This window comes from Megascapheus bottae, chromosome 2 (genome assembly GCF_031878675.1).
Source record: "Megascapheus bottae isolate mThoBot1 chromosome 2, mThoBot2.hap1, whole genome shotgun sequence".
Lineage (NCBI taxonomy): Eukaryota > Metazoa > Chordata > Mammalia > Rodentia > Geomyidae > Megascapheus > Megascapheus bottae.
In genome coordinates this window covers 51,519,100-51,537,899 of record NC_143510.1, presented here as the reverse complement: position 1 = coordinate 51,537,899, position 18,800 = coordinate 51,519,100, and the positions used below count along the sequence as shown (strand labels likewise).

Genomic DNA, 18,800 nt, shown 5'->3' with positions numbered 1-18,800 from the left:
TGAGCCGGTAGCTGTGTCAGCCATGAAAACACAGCAGATCTCTCTTTTATTGCGTTGGGCACTAAGTTATATACTGTGGGGAAAGAGGAGGTAGTAAAGGTAAGAGGAAGCAATAGAAAAAGCCCAACGTGCTATCACTAAGGGTCAGGGCATACTTTCAGGTTTTGAAATACTGGGCGGGACTGGTGCAGGAAAGCGAGGGTGGGCTGAGGACCTGTGCTAGGGGATTCTGTTGAGTCATGTACACAGAAATACCTCAAGAGAGGTATGTGAGGAATGCCTGGTCAGAGCTCCTTAATGGCCACTGAGCAGGAATGGTGTACAGGCCCAGAGACGGTGACCAGGCCCCAACATGAACTATTATATGATCTATTTTGGAGTATGTTCCATGTGATGCTGAGAAAAATTTATAAAGTTTTGCTGTTGGGTGGAATACTCTGTGTCAATCTATTAAGCTCAGCTGGGCTATGGTGTCATTTAAGTCGGTGGTGTCTTTGCTTATCTTTTGTCAAGTTTATCTGTCATTTGGTGAGAGTGGCATATTGAAGCCTCTCATTATGACTGTGTTTGAATCTATCTTGTTTTGTAATTCTAGGAGTTTGCTTGACAAATTTAGGTGTACCACGTTGGGGGAGTAAATGTTTATAACTGTAATAATCTGGGTATGAGTTGTCCCCTTTACTAATATATAGTGGCCACCTTTATCATTGTACTAATTTTACTGAGAAGTTAATTTTGTCAGAAATTAAGATTGCTACTCCTGCTTGTTTGCACGGTGCATTGCAGTGGAAAATTCTTTTTCATCCTTTCAATTGGAGTTTGTTTCTGTCTTTGGCAGTGAGGTGGGTTTCTTGGAAGCAATGTATTGATGGGTCTTGTTTCTTAATCCAGTTTTCTGTTCTGTGTCTTTTGATTGGATTGATCAGCCTGTTCACATTTAGGGAAATTATGGACTGGTGGTTAGTGTCCTTGTCATTATTTATTTTTACTTCTGAGTTTCTTTCTCCCTCTTTTTTCCCCTTTTGTGTTTAGTGATTTATAGGTGATAGATTCTTGATGGGGGTTCTTGTTGTTCTGAAATTTGTTCTTGATTATTTAATATTTTTAATGCTGGTTTAGTATGCATGTATTCATATAGCTTCTCCTTGGAATGAAATAGTCTTGTTTCTCCCTCAAATGTAAATGCTAGTTTCCCTGGGTTGGCAGGTGTTTTTCTTCAGGGCATGAATGATAATTTTTCAAGCTTTTTTTGCATTTAGGATTTTTGTGGAGTGATCTGCAGTTATTCTAAGTTTTTTTTTCCATTGTAGTATAGCTCTATCTTTGTTTTTGTGGCATTTAAGATCAGTTCCTTAGTATTCGGGTCTAATGTTTTTACTATGATGTGTCTAGACGAGTTCCTTCTAAGATCTTGCCTGTTTGGAGTTCTGAAGCCTTCAATAATGTGAGTATTTTCCCTTTTGAAGTTGGGAAGTTCTCTGCTATGATCTTGGTAAATAAGGGCTGCATTCCCTTATTTTGAAATTCCTCCCCTTCTTCCATTCCTATTAAATGAAGCTTAGATTTCTTGACTGTGTCTGCCAGGTCCTAGGGTTCTCTTTGGTGAATTCTCACTGATTTCTTCAGACTGTTGATACTCTGTTCCAGCTCTTGTGTTTCATCTTCATTCCTGATGTCCTATTCTCAATCTCAGTCAATCTGTTGATTAATGCCTCCATTTTTGTTTGCATTGTGAACAGTGAGCTGATCATGTCTGCTGAGGGTATTAATCTTTTCTTCTTGGGAAGTATTTTTTTTTTCTATTTCCCTTTTTAAATCAAAGAGCTCCTTGGTGATTTCGTGCTTATGTTCCTGGAATTGTTTTTGGAATTTTGCTTTGATCTCTTTAGTCATGTATGCAATCATCTCTTTGAACAGTCATGTTTCATGTCTCTTCAGGTGTCATTTCTTTGGATTGTGACCCCTCTCTCATGCCTTCACTCTTATTTCCTTTTGGGATTTGTGTGGGACTTTGATTATATATTTCATGATTTGTCCTTGCGATTTCCGCCATATTGGAATTGAGACTCTTGTTGTACGTTCACTCTGTGGTCAGGAAGTGGCGATCTTTACTTGGGTTGGAGCTGGTGCTTCTGGGAATCTGTATATGTGTGCTTCTCAGCAAAATTAGTTCCATTGCTGACTGAGTCAGAGTTTGCGGCTTTTACAGGTATGTCAGCCCATTCCCAAAGGCTGTGTGCCACTGCACAGCTAGCTCTCAGCTAGCACAACCAGTGGCCCCGTTATGGGCGCGCAGTGTGGTGGCATCGGCCAAGGGGTGAAGTTGCAGTATCTGTTAGTCCGGGGGCTAGTTTGCCGGCCCTATTCCCATGGGCAGGGGCCAGCCACGGGCCTGTGTTTTGGGAGCTTTCATGAGATTTCAGCTATACCAGTGGCTAGTTTGGGGCCCTGTTCCCAGAGGTTGGGCCAGCCAAGGGCCTGGGGAAGCTTGGAAGCTTCAGTAAGGTGGCTAGATTGCAGCTGTGTTCCCAGGGGTAGGTCCCAGCAGAGGACATGGGCGCAGTTTCTGGCTCTCTCCATGCTGGTCTTCCCTTCAGTTCAATGCTGTGTTTGAGAGAAGTACTGGGCTGCTTTTGACTGAGAGTCTCTCTGTGACACTGTGGGAGCCCCCTCTGGTACTGGGTTTCCAGAGGCTCCCAGCATGTTGGAAAAAGTGCCAGTGATGAAGCCACATTTTATTTCCTGCTTTCTAAAATGGAAATTCTTTGTACAACTATTTAAAAATCATAACCAAAAGTAAAGAAATCTTATATTAACTCTCCCAGGAGGCACCTGGAGAGCAAAGGGGAAATGAATGCAGCACTGAAAAAGGGAGCACAGTGCTGATGAAGTCTCAGCTTCCCAAAGTTGTCCTGACTCTCTTACAGAGGAGTGCACCTGCAAAGACTGCATCAGCAAATCATTTCTAGTGTCTGAATAATTCCCAAGGATGACAGTGTTTACAATTAAAAATATAAGATGTCTACATGGTACATAGAGAAGTTTTGTTCCTCCAGTGATATCTACTAAGGATAAGTTTTCTCCAACACCATTATTCCATCACATTCCATTGATAACTTAAAAAAAAACCTTCAACCTCTTGACTCCTTTGAAATTTATATAGTAACTTGAATCAGAACAAACAGAATTAGACCGTCATTGGAAGAAAATCAAAGTTTAATCCTGCTACTCTTTCTTCTTATAGAGCTTGCTGATGTAAGGGAAAAAAACAGTATATAATGAGTGTCACTAAGAAAAGAAGCAGTAAAATGAAATGTTCCTACTTTTTAGGCTTGAGAAAGTACCATCTTGAGTTGTGTAGGATGTTGCTGTCAATGAATTATCATCTGCAGTGGAGCTTTTGCTTGTGAAACCACCTGCAGCATTGTCGTTGGCAACAGGGTCATCTGGGGATATTGGGAAGAGAAAACTGTCAGGTGACAGACACATCCTCCTTCTCTCAGGTAATAACATGTGTCCCTCCCAGTATTGGACACATAGTATTTCATTCCATAATCATGTCTGCATTCTTGTTGTTAACTTGCTCACATTTTCATGCCTCCGACAAGCTTCCATCACTCCCTATTCCTTTTGAAACTTATTCTTGTTGAGAAACAAATATATTGAGTCTTCCTCCCTGTGTAGTGATAGGCTAGTCCTATGTCTCAGGAATTAGCAAGAACATCTAATTCCCCTTTTTCCTTATCCAAAGAAAACTGTTGCCCAGCAGCAATGAGGGAGCTCACAGTCCACATCCCTGGCTGCCAACTCAGAGGAGGGAACATGGGTGTAGGCATTAGACATACACCCCATCTGTGACAACACATCCTGCACCGCACTTTCTTAATGCTTACAGCATCCTGTCCTGTATCCAATTCTTCCCTCATTAAGCAGAAACTATAAAATTTGTTAGCTTTTACTTTCAGCTCTTGAAAGTTACTTGACTTTAACATTAACCTGTATTAGGTCCTAGAAAGTAGAACGTTACAAATACATTAAAAAAAAACAACAATACTCTAAGCAGGGTTCTGAGTCTAATGTTTAAACTTATGTCTACTCAAGAGGCAAAGATCTGAGGATTAGGGGTCCCACAAACCGTAAAACAAAACACAAACCTTCAAACATCCATGGGCTCATAACTCATATCTACCGATCTGATAAATTTATGTGAGAGGCTTTTCTATAAAAAGATGTATGAGAGGAGGAGATTATCTGCCTGCAAATGAACTTACTCATCAAGTATGCAGCTTTGCCTGGAAGTCTTTAATAACACAATATGCACATGGAAGCTGATAGGAATGAGGCTGGGAAGGAAATGGTCCTTGAAAGAAGGAGAATAACAGAGCAGGCTACCATTGGCTGTCTCAGATGTTGACTCCTTTGAAAGGGAAGAAATTAAAAGAAACAGCATTGGAGAGGGAAGATAGAAATAAACCAGTAATGGGAATGTTTGTCCTTGGGAAGCTGTGGTCCTGAGTGGTGACACTAAAGAAGACAACAGAGTTTCCTTTCACTTCTTGAATGAAGCCATTGATTACCTCCTGAAACCTTTAAAATACTTAATTATATTAGATCAAACAGAAGCCCCAGAGCTGAGCCCTAGATCATCGGGGCACGGAGGAGATACCCCGAATGGCACAGCACTAACTGAATGTTACTGAACATTTCCTTTGCTTATTGTTTAGGAAGGCCTCATTCACCCAGAAATAAGAGATACCTCCCGATTCTTTTGTGAGATAGTTCCTTAAATTCTTTACATGTGTTTATTTTGAACATAATAATGTAAAATAGTGCTGACTTCATTTATTTTTTACTATTGCAAAACCAATTATTCTTAGGTTCTTTGTTATATAACTCAGCATTTTCTCACTTGTTTAAGATAACAACCATGTTATAAATCACATTGTGAGATGCATCTAAGTTTACTTTTGCTTTTCACCTTCTGGCAAATGGTTCTCTCTTTAATTATTGACAATACAATTTTACTTTGATACAATTTAATGCTTTTATTTTGTGGATGTACAAATCTTTGATGAATAATTTTCACAATTTTTTCACTGTTTAAACTTTCATATCATCACATTCCTCATTAAAAAAACTCCACTGTATTTTTAATGGTATGATATTATAAGTATACGTTACTTTACAAAGCTTCACATATGTTAAAAAATATTTTTCTCTGTAATGAATCTGATTAATCTCTAAAAAATTAATTATCTTGCCAGGCTTATGTACGGAGGGGTTACAGTTACATATTTAAGGTAGTGAATGTATTTCTTTTTAGATATTGTTACCCTTCTCTGTTTTTCTCCTCCTCCTTTCTTCTCACCCCTCCCAAGTTGTAGAGTTTCATTTCAACATATTGCATTGTGTGCATCACTGTTATGTTGGTTCAATTGTTGCCCTTTGTCTCACCATTTTGTTGTTCCCCTGCCCTTCCTTAATTCAAATAATGCTATATACTGTACACCAGGTACCAAAATCAGATACAGTAACTGGAATGAATAAAACATAGGGGAAAAGCAAAAAAATATGACTTAACGTAGTACATTAAAAACAACTATGAATGGGACCGGGAGTTTGGCCTATGGTAGAGTGCTTTTCTAGCATGCACGAAGACCTGGGTTCAATTCCTCAGCACCACATATATAGACAAAAGCTGGAAGTGGTGCTGAGGCTCAAGTGGTAGAGCTCTAGCCTTGAGAAAGTCCAAGGATGGTGCTCAGGCCCTGAGCTCAAGCCCAGGACTCGCAAACAAACAAAAATAAATAAATACATAAAAACAACTATGAAGAAAATTCTCCTCTTCCTATGTCTACACTTTTCCTTTGACTCCATCCAATCCCTTTGACTATCAACTTTATAGTATTTTCTTTTGCTGAACTTTGATTGTGGGTAAGGATTTGGCCTCTTGTGTGATCTTACTTGAATCTTCTGTATTACAGGGTTTTTTTTTAATTCTTTTTTTATTGTAATGAATTGATGGGTTGTGTATTTTGGGATTTTTTTCTATATATTTGCATAAAATCTAACATACTTATGAGTTTCAAAACTAAATCTAGTGTTTACATATAAGGGAAACATGCATGGAGAGTAGAAGAGGGGGATAATGCAGTCAAGAATCAAATACATATTCTATAAAACTGAGGAAGTAAAGAAAAGGGTGGATAGGAGAAGGCAGGCTGAGACCATTGAAAGAAGTGAAATTAATTAAAATATATTGTATTCCTTGATTTCTTAAATGGCCACTCTGTACAATTAATTAAAGACAAAAAAACCTTATACTAACGGCAATTGGCTCTGGCATGTCAACTTAACAACTCAAAATATTAGACTGATGTAGAAAAATAAATCCAGTGTCATGATAATTTACTATTCAAACAGAGATGAAACTATGTTCTAGAAAACAGAACAGGAACGTTCAGCTTCCTGAAAGTCTTTCAACTCACTACCCCAGACAGAATGAATTTGCACACCTTGGCCCCAAATTTAACTCACTTAAGTCTGATACCTATCAGCAGAAACAAAGATGGTGAAAATTTGCAGTAATATAAGGAGTGCTAAGAACTTCATGGTGTTGAATTGAAGAATTAGGTTCACACACAAGACAACTCAGTACTTGGAGAAGGTAAGATGTTGACACGGGATTCTAGGTGTGATGTTTTATATATAGTGAGTGCACCAATCTGGATTTTTCCAGCTAAGTATCCAGCTAGGAAATTCTTGGGGACATTGGAGCACAATGGACAAACGTTATTCAAGATTCAGAATTCATTTGAACAGGTCATGGTTTCTGATTCTTGATTCTGATGTCACAGCTCTCATTTGAAGAAATTTTTTTATTAAATGTGTTCTAGGCCATAGATTTCTCTGTTACTTTGAATCTTCCTTGTTATAATCCCTTTATAAAGTTGGACAGTGTAAGTTCCAGTGTCCTTAATATGAATTACTCCTTCTAAATAATAATTTTATAAAGGTTTTGTTTTCTATTTGAGGTAGAGTAGCAACCTACAGAGTCTTTCTTGACTGGGATGTGCATTCTTGACACTGACTTCCATCCTGGACAAGTGTGGAGTTTCATCAGGCCTTAGACATATAATTCCTAATGATAATGATAAGAACACTATCAAATGTAATCACTCTCCACTCATGCAATGTAGTTTAAAAAAATGCGAAGTCCAGAGACACCCATGGTTTTTAACTGGAATCCTAGTTCATTTGGATGCAGTGAGCAGGAAAGTCTTAGAGAACCTAATCGCCACTAAGGTACAAGAAAAGTCAAAAATGGTTGAATAGGTAAAGCAATGGCCTTAAGCAAAAGAAGCTCAGAGACCACATCCAAGACATGTTCAGGTGGCAGACCTGGTCCACACAAAAAAAGGAAAATCCAGGAGTAAGAAGAGGAAACAGCAAATTGCTTACTACAACTACAGTTACCTGCTGTGTTTTAAAATTTTATTTTATTTTCAGTGTGATGTATAGAGAGGTGCCAGTTACATTCATAACGTTGTGAGTACATTCACTCTTTTAATTTTTTTTTATTATCAGGGTATTATTACAGGTGGTGAGTACATCTTGAACATTGTTACCTCTTTCCATGTTTTGCTCCCACTTTCTTTTACCCCCACCCCAATCAATTGGTGAAGTTCATTTGAAACATATTGTCCAGTAATATCACTGTTACATTGATTCACCCTTTGTCCTTCGCCTCATCACCTTGTTTTCCACTTCTCTTCCTTTATCTGGATTCAAACAAACAAATAAATATATGTATGGTACACCAGGTACCAACATCAGATACAACAACAAGAGGGGATAAATGATAAGGAGAAAAAAGCAAACAACAATAGAAAACATCAAAACAGTAAAGAAAGAACTTCACATAGTATATTAAAAAAGAAAACAACCACAGGAACAAATTTCTTGTTTCTGTATCCTTGAGTTCATTTCAGTTAGGCTCGTTATATAGTGATAAGCACATAGCTCTCCTCTGTTAGGAAAATCCTAGACTTAAACTAATTAATACAAATGAAGGAAACCATGCAGGTAATGTTTCTTTGGGTTTGGCTTACTTAATTTAATATGATTTTTTTCCCAAGTCTTTCCAATTCGTTATGAATGGGGCAATGCAATTCTTTCTGATGGCAGCAAAGAATCCCTTTGTCTTTAAGAACCACATCTTCTTGATCCATTCATTTATTGAGGGGCATCTGGGTTTCCTATATATCTTAGCTATGGTAAAAAAAAATGCTGCAATGAACACTGTTGTCCTAGTAAGTTTAGAATGCTCTTTTTTCTGCACATCTGGGTAAAAGGCCAGGAGTGGGATTGCTGTGTCCTAGGAGAGCTCTATGTTTAGTGTTTTGAGGAATTGCCATACTGCTTTCCAGAGTTTATACTCCTATGAAAATTGTAGTAGTATTCCATCCTGGCCACATCCCAAAGAGCATCTCTTGATACTAGATTTCTTGATCGTGGCCATTAAAACTGGAGTGAGGTGGAATCTCAGAGTTGTTTTCATTTGCATTTCTTTTATGGCCAGAGATGTTGAGCATTTCTTCAGGTGTCTATAAGATATTCTGTTTTTCCCTTCAGAGAAGACTCTCTTTATGTCTTTATCCCACCTTTTTGGGGGGATGGATGTTTCTTTGTGGACATGTTTTTGAGAGATTTAAATTTTTTGAGCTGTAGACATATTTAGGATAAGGCTCTTGTCTGTTGTGTGGCTAGTGTCAGAATACTTGCTTTTACCTCAAGGTCTTTGATGTATTTGGAGTTGATCCTGGTACAGGGTAACAAATAAGAACTCAGTTTTAATTTTTTACAAGGGTTTAACCAATTCTACCACCTCCATTTGTTGAAGAGGCCGTCTTTATATCATCACTTAAACCCAGTCCTATATAACTGAACTCCGTCTGGGAATTCCACTTCTGGCCCTATATATAAGGATCATTTCCACCTTAAGTAAGCTGAGTTTTGTATTTCTCAATTCTTGTTACTTGGAACTAAACAGAAAATTTTCCCAGTATCCATTTGTTATGGCATGCCTCAAAGAAAAGAATGAAAACATATGATTTTGTGCAGATTTCCTTTTACCAGTCCTGGGCCTTGAACTCAGGGCATGGGCTCTGCCCTTATGTTTTCTCAAGGCAAGAGTTCTACCACTTGAGCCATTTCTGGATTTTTTTTCTATGTATGTGGTACTGAAGAATTGAATCAGGGTTCCTTGGTCATGCTAGGCAACACTCTACCACTAGGCTAAACTCCTGACCCGGTGTACAAATTTTCTTTTTAAGTATTCTTGAGTTAAGCCTTTTATTGAAGGATCTCTAGTTTGAGAAGTGAACTCTGTTTTTCTGAAGATAGAAGAATATAATTTGGAAATTAAAATTGCAGAAATATTCTGTACAGTAAACAAGAGAATTCTGATTTCCTTTCCTGAATGGCTTGTCAGCAAGCTTTTGGTCTCTCCAGAAGGACAAGTGAACTAGACAATATCTTTTTCTTCCTAAACCTTCCAAAGTGTTCATTTCAACACTACGTCTGGACAATAGATTGCATTATTAACCAAGGATGATGAAGAAGCATCCATAATTCTAGCTAGGACACAAAGAAGCATATTTGCTGTTCTGTGGGTTTTCACAAGGCCAATGGATTTGGATGTTGCTTTCTTTCTTTGTTATCTAAAATGTGGGTTTTTCTTTTTCTCTTGCTTTTCTCCTGTTGGGTCGAACTTAGAGCTTCTATTTCTCAGTGTGCTGCATGCTCCTGGATTTTACGGTGCCAAGGATTAATTGGAGACAGAATGAGACAAACTGTTCTGCCTTTGTTGGACTTTTCCTGCTCACATGATGCTCTACATCACCTGCTCCCTCACCAAGAACCATAATGAAGGGGCAGTTATTTTAATTTTCTCCTGGTCACCGACTGGCAATTTCTGAGGATGATATTTCCAAACTTTTCTGGATCCACTCAGAAATCCCAGTTATACTGGGAATGGCGGCTCTCGTCTGCAATCCTAGCTACTCAAGAGCTCGGAGGATAGCAGATCAAAGCCAGCCTGGGCACTGAAACACTTGAGACATTTAGCTAAAATTAACCACCAGAAAACCAGAAATGGGGATGTGGTTCAAGGGGTAGGGTGGTACCCTTGAGCTGAAGAGCTCAGGAATAATGTCCAGGCCCAGAGTCCAAGCCCCATGACCATCCCCCTGCCCCAATCCAGTTATTTGAAAGCAGACGTTCAGTAATAACTCCTCTGAACCCTGACTGATGGCATCAGAGCTGAACCAGTGCTTCCAACCACTCTTTCATTTCTGGTCATCAAATTCAAGAAAAACAAATCCTTGTATTCATGTGACATAAGTGTTTGCTGGGATGAGCCTGGACATTGAAACCTTGTAAGGGTTCAGTTAGTGTGATTATGCTAAGAATTGTTGTGGGTCTAGTATTAGGTCTACAACAATAACGAGCGAACATAAACTCCAATTAAGAGCTAAAAATATAGAAATATTTTTTAAAGTTTCCAAATGTTTGCCTAAACAATGGGACTTTCCAGAAATTCATAATAAAGGAAAGCAAGTATGATGAGGCTTACAATGACTATTTATTTGGAAGTTGATTAATGTGATTAGAGATGAGAAGATACATTTCCAGGGTTAGGGGTGAAGGCATCCATTAAAATTAAAGGATGTTCTGTTCAAGTCCTGAAGAAGAAATCTTGATGATGAAAATGTTTTCATTCTCACTGCCATATTTATTTCCCAAACAGTTTTATGAAGTTTGAAATACCTGAAAAAAAAAACAATGTGAAGTGTTTGATCACACATATAGGGACTGTGTGCTCAGCGTCTTGGAATCTGAGTGGAGAGGAACATCTAGAAAATGCTAGTAAGTTCCCAGGAGTCACATGGAGAGCAAAAGGGAGATGAATGCAGCACTGAAAACGGGACCTCAGTGCTAATGAAGTGTCGGCTTTTGAATGTCATCCTGACTCTCCGACAGATGAGGGAACCTGCAGAAGACTCATCCTCGAATCATTTCCAGTGTCTGAATCATTCCCAATGATACCAGTGATTTCAATTCAAGATAAAATGTTTGCATTCGGCAGGGAGAAGTTTTCTCCTTCCAGTAATTTCTATTAAGGACACACTGTCTCCAATCCCATTTTTGGAGCAAATTTTCCGTTACCACTGATAACTAAAAAGAAACTTCAGCCTCTTAGGTCCTTGAAAATTCATTAATTAACTGGGATCAGAGCACAACTTAGAGGGTCACTAGCTGAAAATCAAATTTATTCCAGCTACTATTTCTCCCTCATACAGTTTTGGAAGGGAAGGAAAAACAGAGAGGATAATGGATGTCACAAAGAAAAGAACCACTGAGGTGAAATTATCTTACTTGGTAGCTTCAAAGCAGTTGTAGCACCTACAGTGGTGGTTGTGGGTGCAGCTGTAGTTTCGGGTGCAGCTGTAGTTTCGGGGGCAGCTGTAGTTGTTGTAACCTCTGCAGTGGTGCTGTTAGCATCTTCTGTGGATATTGGAATTGAAGAGAAAAAGGTCAGGGGATCTGTCCTCTCTTCCTCAGGTAATAACATGTGTCCCTCCCAGTATTGCACACGCCTAATTTCATTCCAAAATTTTGTCCTAATTTCTATTTTTAATGTGCTCACATCGTCATTCTCCCTACAAGCGTCCACCTTTCCCAATTTCTTTCGTCACATATTATTTGAGGAGCAGGCAGAGTAAAGTTTTCCTTCTTGGACAATCACAGTAAACAAGTAGACAGGGCCATTTTACTACTATAATCAAGCAAAAATTCAAATCTCCCTGTATTTTTTCGAAAAACACTGTGGCCCAAAAGCAATGAGGGAGTTGCCGTCAACAACATTGGGTTCCAGCCGAGAGATTGGGACTGAACATGGTTTGGGCATTAGACATTCTCCCAATCATTGCAGCACACCTTGTGCCCGACTTCCTTCATGCTTATAGCTTTCTGTCCCATACCCAATATTTTCCTCATAAAACAGAACTTAGATGGTGTGTTCCCTTTCACTTTAGACTCATGAAAGTTGTCTTACTCCTAACATCAGCCCCATGTTTGGACTTGCAAATTATATAGAACTACAAATAAATGAAGAACAGCATTACTCTAAGCAGAGTGCTGCGGGCTCTTGCTTGCACTTCTATCTACAGAAGAGGCCAAGATCTGAGGAGTAAGGTTCCAACATATACATAAAATAAAACAAATACACGACTAATCAGTTCCAAATGTCTTTGCTCAAAGTGTTGAGCCTTTGAGTAAGAAAGGAGAAATAATAACTTGAAGTCTGATAACTATTTCTGAGAGGCTGTTTTCTAAGAATAGCTAAAAAAGGAGGAGATTAGCTGCCTTCCAATCAACTTAATCATAAGGCATGCAGCTTTGCCTGGAAGTCTTCATAACATGGAAGATGCACATGGAAGCTGATACCATGAGGCTGGAAGGGAAATGGTCCCAGCAAGAAGGATAATGGCAGAGAAGGATTCTATTACTGTGCCGACAGACCTAGTCCCTCTACCTCTATTCTATTTGTAGGAGAAAGAACTGAAAGAAACAGCATTGGAGAGACAAGATAGAATGAGTGCAGTAATCATATTATTTGTCATCAGGAACCCATGGTCCAGAGTGGTGACGCTACAGAAAAAATGGCACCTGAACAAGACAGCAGAGTGCCCTTTCACTTATTGAAAGGAGACCCTGATTGCATCCTAACCACCTTTTGCTCTTCTCTATTTCTTACCCTTAACCCTTGATCCCATCCTGTTTGATATCAGCTTTCTGGTATTTTATTTTTCTGAATTCTGATTGTGGCTTTTGCCGCATTTGCCATCTACAATTTTTCCCTTGAATATACTGTGTTTCACTACTTCTTGCATATATTTGCATGCCATCCAACATATTCACTAAACATTTTCTCATCTAAGTCCAACTTCCACATATAAGAGAAAAATGGATGAAGTGCAGAAGAGAGGATCAAGGGAAGCTATAATTCAATGTTCACTCTATTAAACTGAGAGAGTAAGGAAAGGGTGCATACGGAAAGGCTAGGTGAGAATGATGGAAGAAGTGCCAGTGATGAAGGTAGATTGCATTTGCTTTCTTAAATGGAAATTATTTGGACTTAAAGATCATGACGAAAAAGTAAAGTACCTTATATTAACTGTAATTGGCAATAGCATTTCAAGTAAACAAACCGCAAAATATCAAACTGATGTAGGAAAATAAATCCAGTGTCATAGTAATTTAGTATTCAAACACAGATGGAGCTATGTTCAAGTCAGCAGGTAAAGAAGGAACAGGCTCCTGAAAACCTCCCAAGTTGCTTCCCAGACAGTAGTATATTTTGCACACAACGACCCCAAACTTGAACTTGGTTAAGTCTGTTACTTACGAGCAGAAACCAGGATGGTGGAAACTCCCAGTAATACAAGGAGAGCTAGGAACTTCATGATGCTGAGTTGAAGACTTAGAGTCCCACACAAGTCAAGTCCAGTACCAGAAGAAGGCAAGGTGCTGATAGCAGAATTCTAGATCTGATATTTTATATACAGTGAGTGCCCCAAACAGGAGGGTCCAGTCACATATCTGGAAATTTGGGGCACAGTCGACAGAGGAAATGGAAGATTAAAGCCACAATTCATTTGAAAAGGTCACAGCTTCTGATCTCTCATTGTAATGTCACAGCTTTCAGTCAAGGATGCTTTATGTTTAATGTGTTCTAGGTCATAATTTTCTACCACCTGACTGTTACTCTGTGATATTTAGCTTCCTTGTTATAATCTCTTTTGTCAATTTGGACAGTTCAAAGGCCAGTGTCCTTGATGTGAACTGTTGCTTCCAAAATTATAATATTTTCTATTGTATGTTTGAGGTAGAGAAGCAATCTCCAGAATTCTTCTTGTCCAGATTGCACATTCTTGTCACTGGCCTTCATCATGGACATGTGTGGAGGTTCATCTGGCTTCAGGCAGATAGATTCTAAACATGATGAAAAGTGATAAAATGATTTTTCTGTAATTAGCAATTGTGATTTACTTTTGATATACTTCTCTGTAATCAGCAATTCTGGTTTAAAGATGTTACATCAAGCCACCTGTTGATGGTTCCTGCGTGGACTCCTAGCTACTATGGATGCAGCCTGGCAGGAATTTCTGAGAGAATCTTATCTCCATCCAGTAAAGTACCAGAAAGCCGAATGTGGAGCTGTGGCTGAAAATATAAAGCCATATACTTGAGCAAAATATGCTCTGGGACAACATCCAGGCTGTGCTGAAGCCACAGACCTGGAATGCCCATGAAAAGCAAGATCCAAGATTCAGATGAGAATGCCCATATCAAAATTTTTCTGCAGTCTGTGAGTCAGTGCGTTCACCTACCTATACTTATGGAGCATTATTTTATGTCAGAAACAACTGTAAAAAAAACAGTAAATAGCAAAAAAATGAAACTTTACTTTCTATATATACTGGGAAAATACGGCCTATTTAAAAGCCATGAAAATTAAAGAGAGAAACAGGAAGGAAGAGCTGAATGAGTGATAACTGTGGGGACATATTCTCATGTTGAATATCAGCAGAGATCTGTGTGGGCAGACTAATGGGAGAGCACTTTCCTAGCTGTGCATACTCCTTCAGTTCTGGCTATGGCCAACCAAAGCATAATCTAAGAGAAAAAAGAATTATTACAGGAGAAAGAAACCTTAGGATGAGGTGGCAGTTTCAGATAAAGGGCCTAAAAAAGGAAATAATGAAAATGTAGCAGTGGGATATATATATATATATATATTTGTAGAAAATATATTTATACTCATTATACATTTATATACATATAGGTTGTAAATACACATATTTTTGTTTGTTGTGGTTTAGTTTTTTGTCTTGTTTATTCTATTATCTATCTTAGGATTGCAAGCTGAGGCACAAGCATGCAGGGACTCAGGATGGAAAGTTAAAATTTAAAGAGACAACAACAAATTGACTCTCTTTAGACAGACTTCTTAGGTGAACTAAGAATGTCCAGTAGATATGTGAAGGATCATTCAACGTCTCTACCAGTAAAGGAAATGTGAATTAGAACAACACTTAGAGTATACCTCATCACAGTTAGAAAGGCCAAGAAAACTAGTAAGTAATTGCATCATGGATGAGGCCAAACTGGAACTCTATTAAACTCTGGTGGAAATGAAAACTTGCTCGACCACTCTGGAATTCACTCTGGAGGTTCCTCTAAGGACTGGTTATAGAGCTTCTTTATACCCAGCAATTATACCCCTGGGCATTTATTCAGTAGGACATAAAAAATGGTCACATGGAAGCTACTGGTACAACCTATGCTTTGCAGTGTTGTTCACCATAGCCAAGACATGGAAGCAGCCAGATGTCCACCAGTGGAGATAATGGTTCAAGAAAATATGGGATCTACACAATGGGATTCTATCCATGCATCAGAATGAATTCTATTGTAACATTTGTAAGGGAATGGAATGTGTTAGAACAAATTAAATGAAGTGAGACCAGAGGAGGATGTTCTTTGCAGAGAATCACCATAGCTCAGTTCATCTGCTCATATAATATAATATTTATTGAAAGGAAGGAACTTGAGGAAATGGAAACAAGAGGTTTTGGTTTGATTGGTTGCTATTTTTGTTTAGATTTCCTCTTTTGTTGTCAGAATAGCAATACTAATGTCAGATCAAAGGGACTTCAATTTAAATGAGTGAGAAGGGAATAGAAGGACATGGCACACTAATAAATCAAACTCTCCTACAGCAGGATGTAACAATTCTGAGGAAGGCACAGAGTCACTGTATGAACCGAGGGAGAGAAACTCTCAGAAACCTGAACGTACTGGAAAATAAAGAATCCAGGGAGAATGAAGGAATCATACAAATGTTTGAGTTTGAAAGTTCTTGACAGAAATTATACAGGAGGTTTAAAGAACATTGACCTTGGAGGAAGAAAATGGGGATGTACTTTCACAAGAGGTGACCCAAGGAGACATTTCTGAAAACTGACGCTGGAAAGAGGGTGGTGCCATGGTCCCATGTACTTGTGTACACAGAGCATCCCAACACAAGGGACTTAAATACTGTGTGATGCCCATGGTGGCAGCAGGCTCAGGAGAAGGCAAGACAAGGGGAAAATTCTGCATACCTATTCCACCCTACTTTTACATACCAGTTACACACATCCAAGATTGTCTTGTCTAAACAATGGAGAATTCCAGAAATTCAAAATAAAAAAAAGCGTGCACGATGATGCTCATAATTACTATTTACTTAAAATAATGATTAAAGCATTGGGAGATGAGAAGCTGCCCTGCCAGGGTAGTGGATTGATGGGATCAAATCAAATGAAAGGAAGGTCTGGTGCAGATCTGCAGAACAAACCTTGATGATGTTTTCATACTGACTCCCATGACGGTTTCCCTGGCAAGTTAAATAGCTCTTTTTAGAAAATCTGAAAAAGGAAAAGAAACAATGTGAAGAGGTTGGTCATAAGGATGTGGACTGTGTTTTCACTGTCTGTGACACTAATGGAGAGGAAGAACTACAAAAAGCTACTGTGTTCCCTGCAGTCACCTGCAGAGCAGAGGGAACATGACTGCCAAGCTGGAAAAGGGACCTCAGCGCTGATGAAGCATTATCCTCCAAAAGTCGTCCTGACTCTCACAGAGGAGTGCACCTGCAGAAGCCTCATCATCAAACCATTTCTACTGTCTGAAAACTTCCCAAAGATACCAGTGTTTTCCATTAAAAATGAAATGTTCTTTTCGGGTCTGGCTGAACAGGAGGCGCCTTCATGGGCGTCGCCCTCCAACACAACACAGACAGGAAGTTTCGTCGCACAGACCCAGGACATCTACCCGAGGTTGTGGGTGACACTGTTCCATCTTCCAGACAGGTGAGCTACCTCTCCTCTCACCCAAGGGGTGCTGAAAAGGTTGTTCTTGAGTCGTACCAAGCGCCCACCCAGCCGGGCCCTGTCCAGCATGATCCAGAAGATGAAGCTTCCAGGTCAGCAAAACAAGTCAGTCGTGGTCGCAGGGACCGTCATGGGTGGCATGCGTGCCCTGGATGTGCCCAAGCTCAAGGGGTGCCCGCTGCGTGCCACGGGCCGCTTCTGCACTGGCATCCCCAAGACTGGGGCAAGATCCTCTCCTTTGACCAGGACCTGGCCCTGGACTCACAGACAGGCAGGGGCACCGTCCTGCTCTCTAGTCCTCAGAAGGGCCATAAGGTGGACGAGCACTTTGGCAAGGCCCCGGGACGGCTGCGCAGCCGAGCAAACACCATGTCAGCTCCAAGCGCGGCTAGTTTTAGAGGGCCAGATGCGGATACGGCAGCAGAAGCTACAGAAACTAAGCCAGGACCTTCTCCTATTAGTAACGATGGTTTACATGCCAATAACATAAAATAAAATTAAATCTTTACATGGTATACAAAGGTTTGTTCTTCCAGTCATTTCTACTAAGGATAAACTTCCTCCAATACCATTATTCCAATAAGGATGGCACTAACATTGATAACTAAAAAATCTTTAAATCTAGGATTCTTTGAAATTTGTATATTAACTTGAAATGGAACACAAATAATTAGAGTTATAGGAAGAAAATTACAGCGCATTCCTGCTACTCTTTCTCCTAGAGTTTGTTGAGGTAAGGAAAACAGAGGATCTAAGGTAACTAACTCATTGTTTCAAAGAAAAGGAGCACTAAGAGGAAATGTTCTTACTTGGTAGGGACAAGGAAGGAGCATGAGGGTTGTTGGAGCATGAGGGTTGTTGGGGCGTGCAGGTGACCATGTGGTGTCATCTGCACTGATGCTATCTGAAGCAGTATCACTGGCAGCAGCGAGGACACTTGAGTTGAGGAGCTCTCTCTATCATGTAATAATATCTCATATTGTTACAATATTTCACCTTGTTATCTGATATATTTTATATATGTTTAATTGGTTATTTGAAATTGGATAGGGAAGGGGGAAAACAAGATGAGTGGGGTTGCGGGGGAGGGAAATGGGGACCATGACATGAGAAAGGGTATCAGTGTTTGTGAAGTAATGCACCTTCTATCTGGGGAATATATTGTAACCCTTCTATCAATTATAATAAAAATATATATGAAAAAAAAGAAAAGAATTCCCTTGGTTATAAATTCTAAATCTTGTTGATCCACTCATCAACTGAGGGCATCTGGGTTGGTTCCATATCTTCACTATGGTAAATGGTGCAGTACTAGTGGGTTTAGTATGTCCTTCTTTCTGGTCGATTGGGTAAATGCCAAGCAGTGGCATTGCTGGGTCATAGGGGAAATCTATGCTTAGTCTTTGAGGAACCACCACACTGCTTTCCATAGTGGTTGAAGGAATTTAAACTCCCACCAACAATGTAGTATTGATCTCTCCTGGCCATATCCCCTCCGGCAAATGTTATTATATTTCTTGATAATAGCCATTATAACTGGAGTCAATGCTACATTTTCATTATTTCTTTTTGGACCCCTTATCTGAAGGGGGAAACAAGATGAGGGGAGAGGCAGAGGGAAGGAAATGGGGGAAAAACATGAGAATATATTCTAACCCTTCTATTAATTACAGTAAAAATATATTAAAGGAAAAAACAAAATGTAGCATGAAATATGTATGTATATAAATGTATTTATTCTAATTATCTTCTTATATAGAGAGAGTAGTTTGTGTTTCCTTTAGTTTTCCTTTTGTC

At 39.3% G+C, this 18,800-nt stretch overlaps 1 pseudogene; it reads left to right on the top strand.

The window, feature by feature from the left end:
- The first annotated feature begins 16,880 nt into the window (after positions 1 to 16,880).
- On the top strand, positions 16,881 to 17,395 carry LOC150066955 (large ribosomal subunit protein eL18 pseudogene; annotated as a pseudogene).
- Positions 17,396 to 18,800: the final 1,405 nt, after the last annotated feature.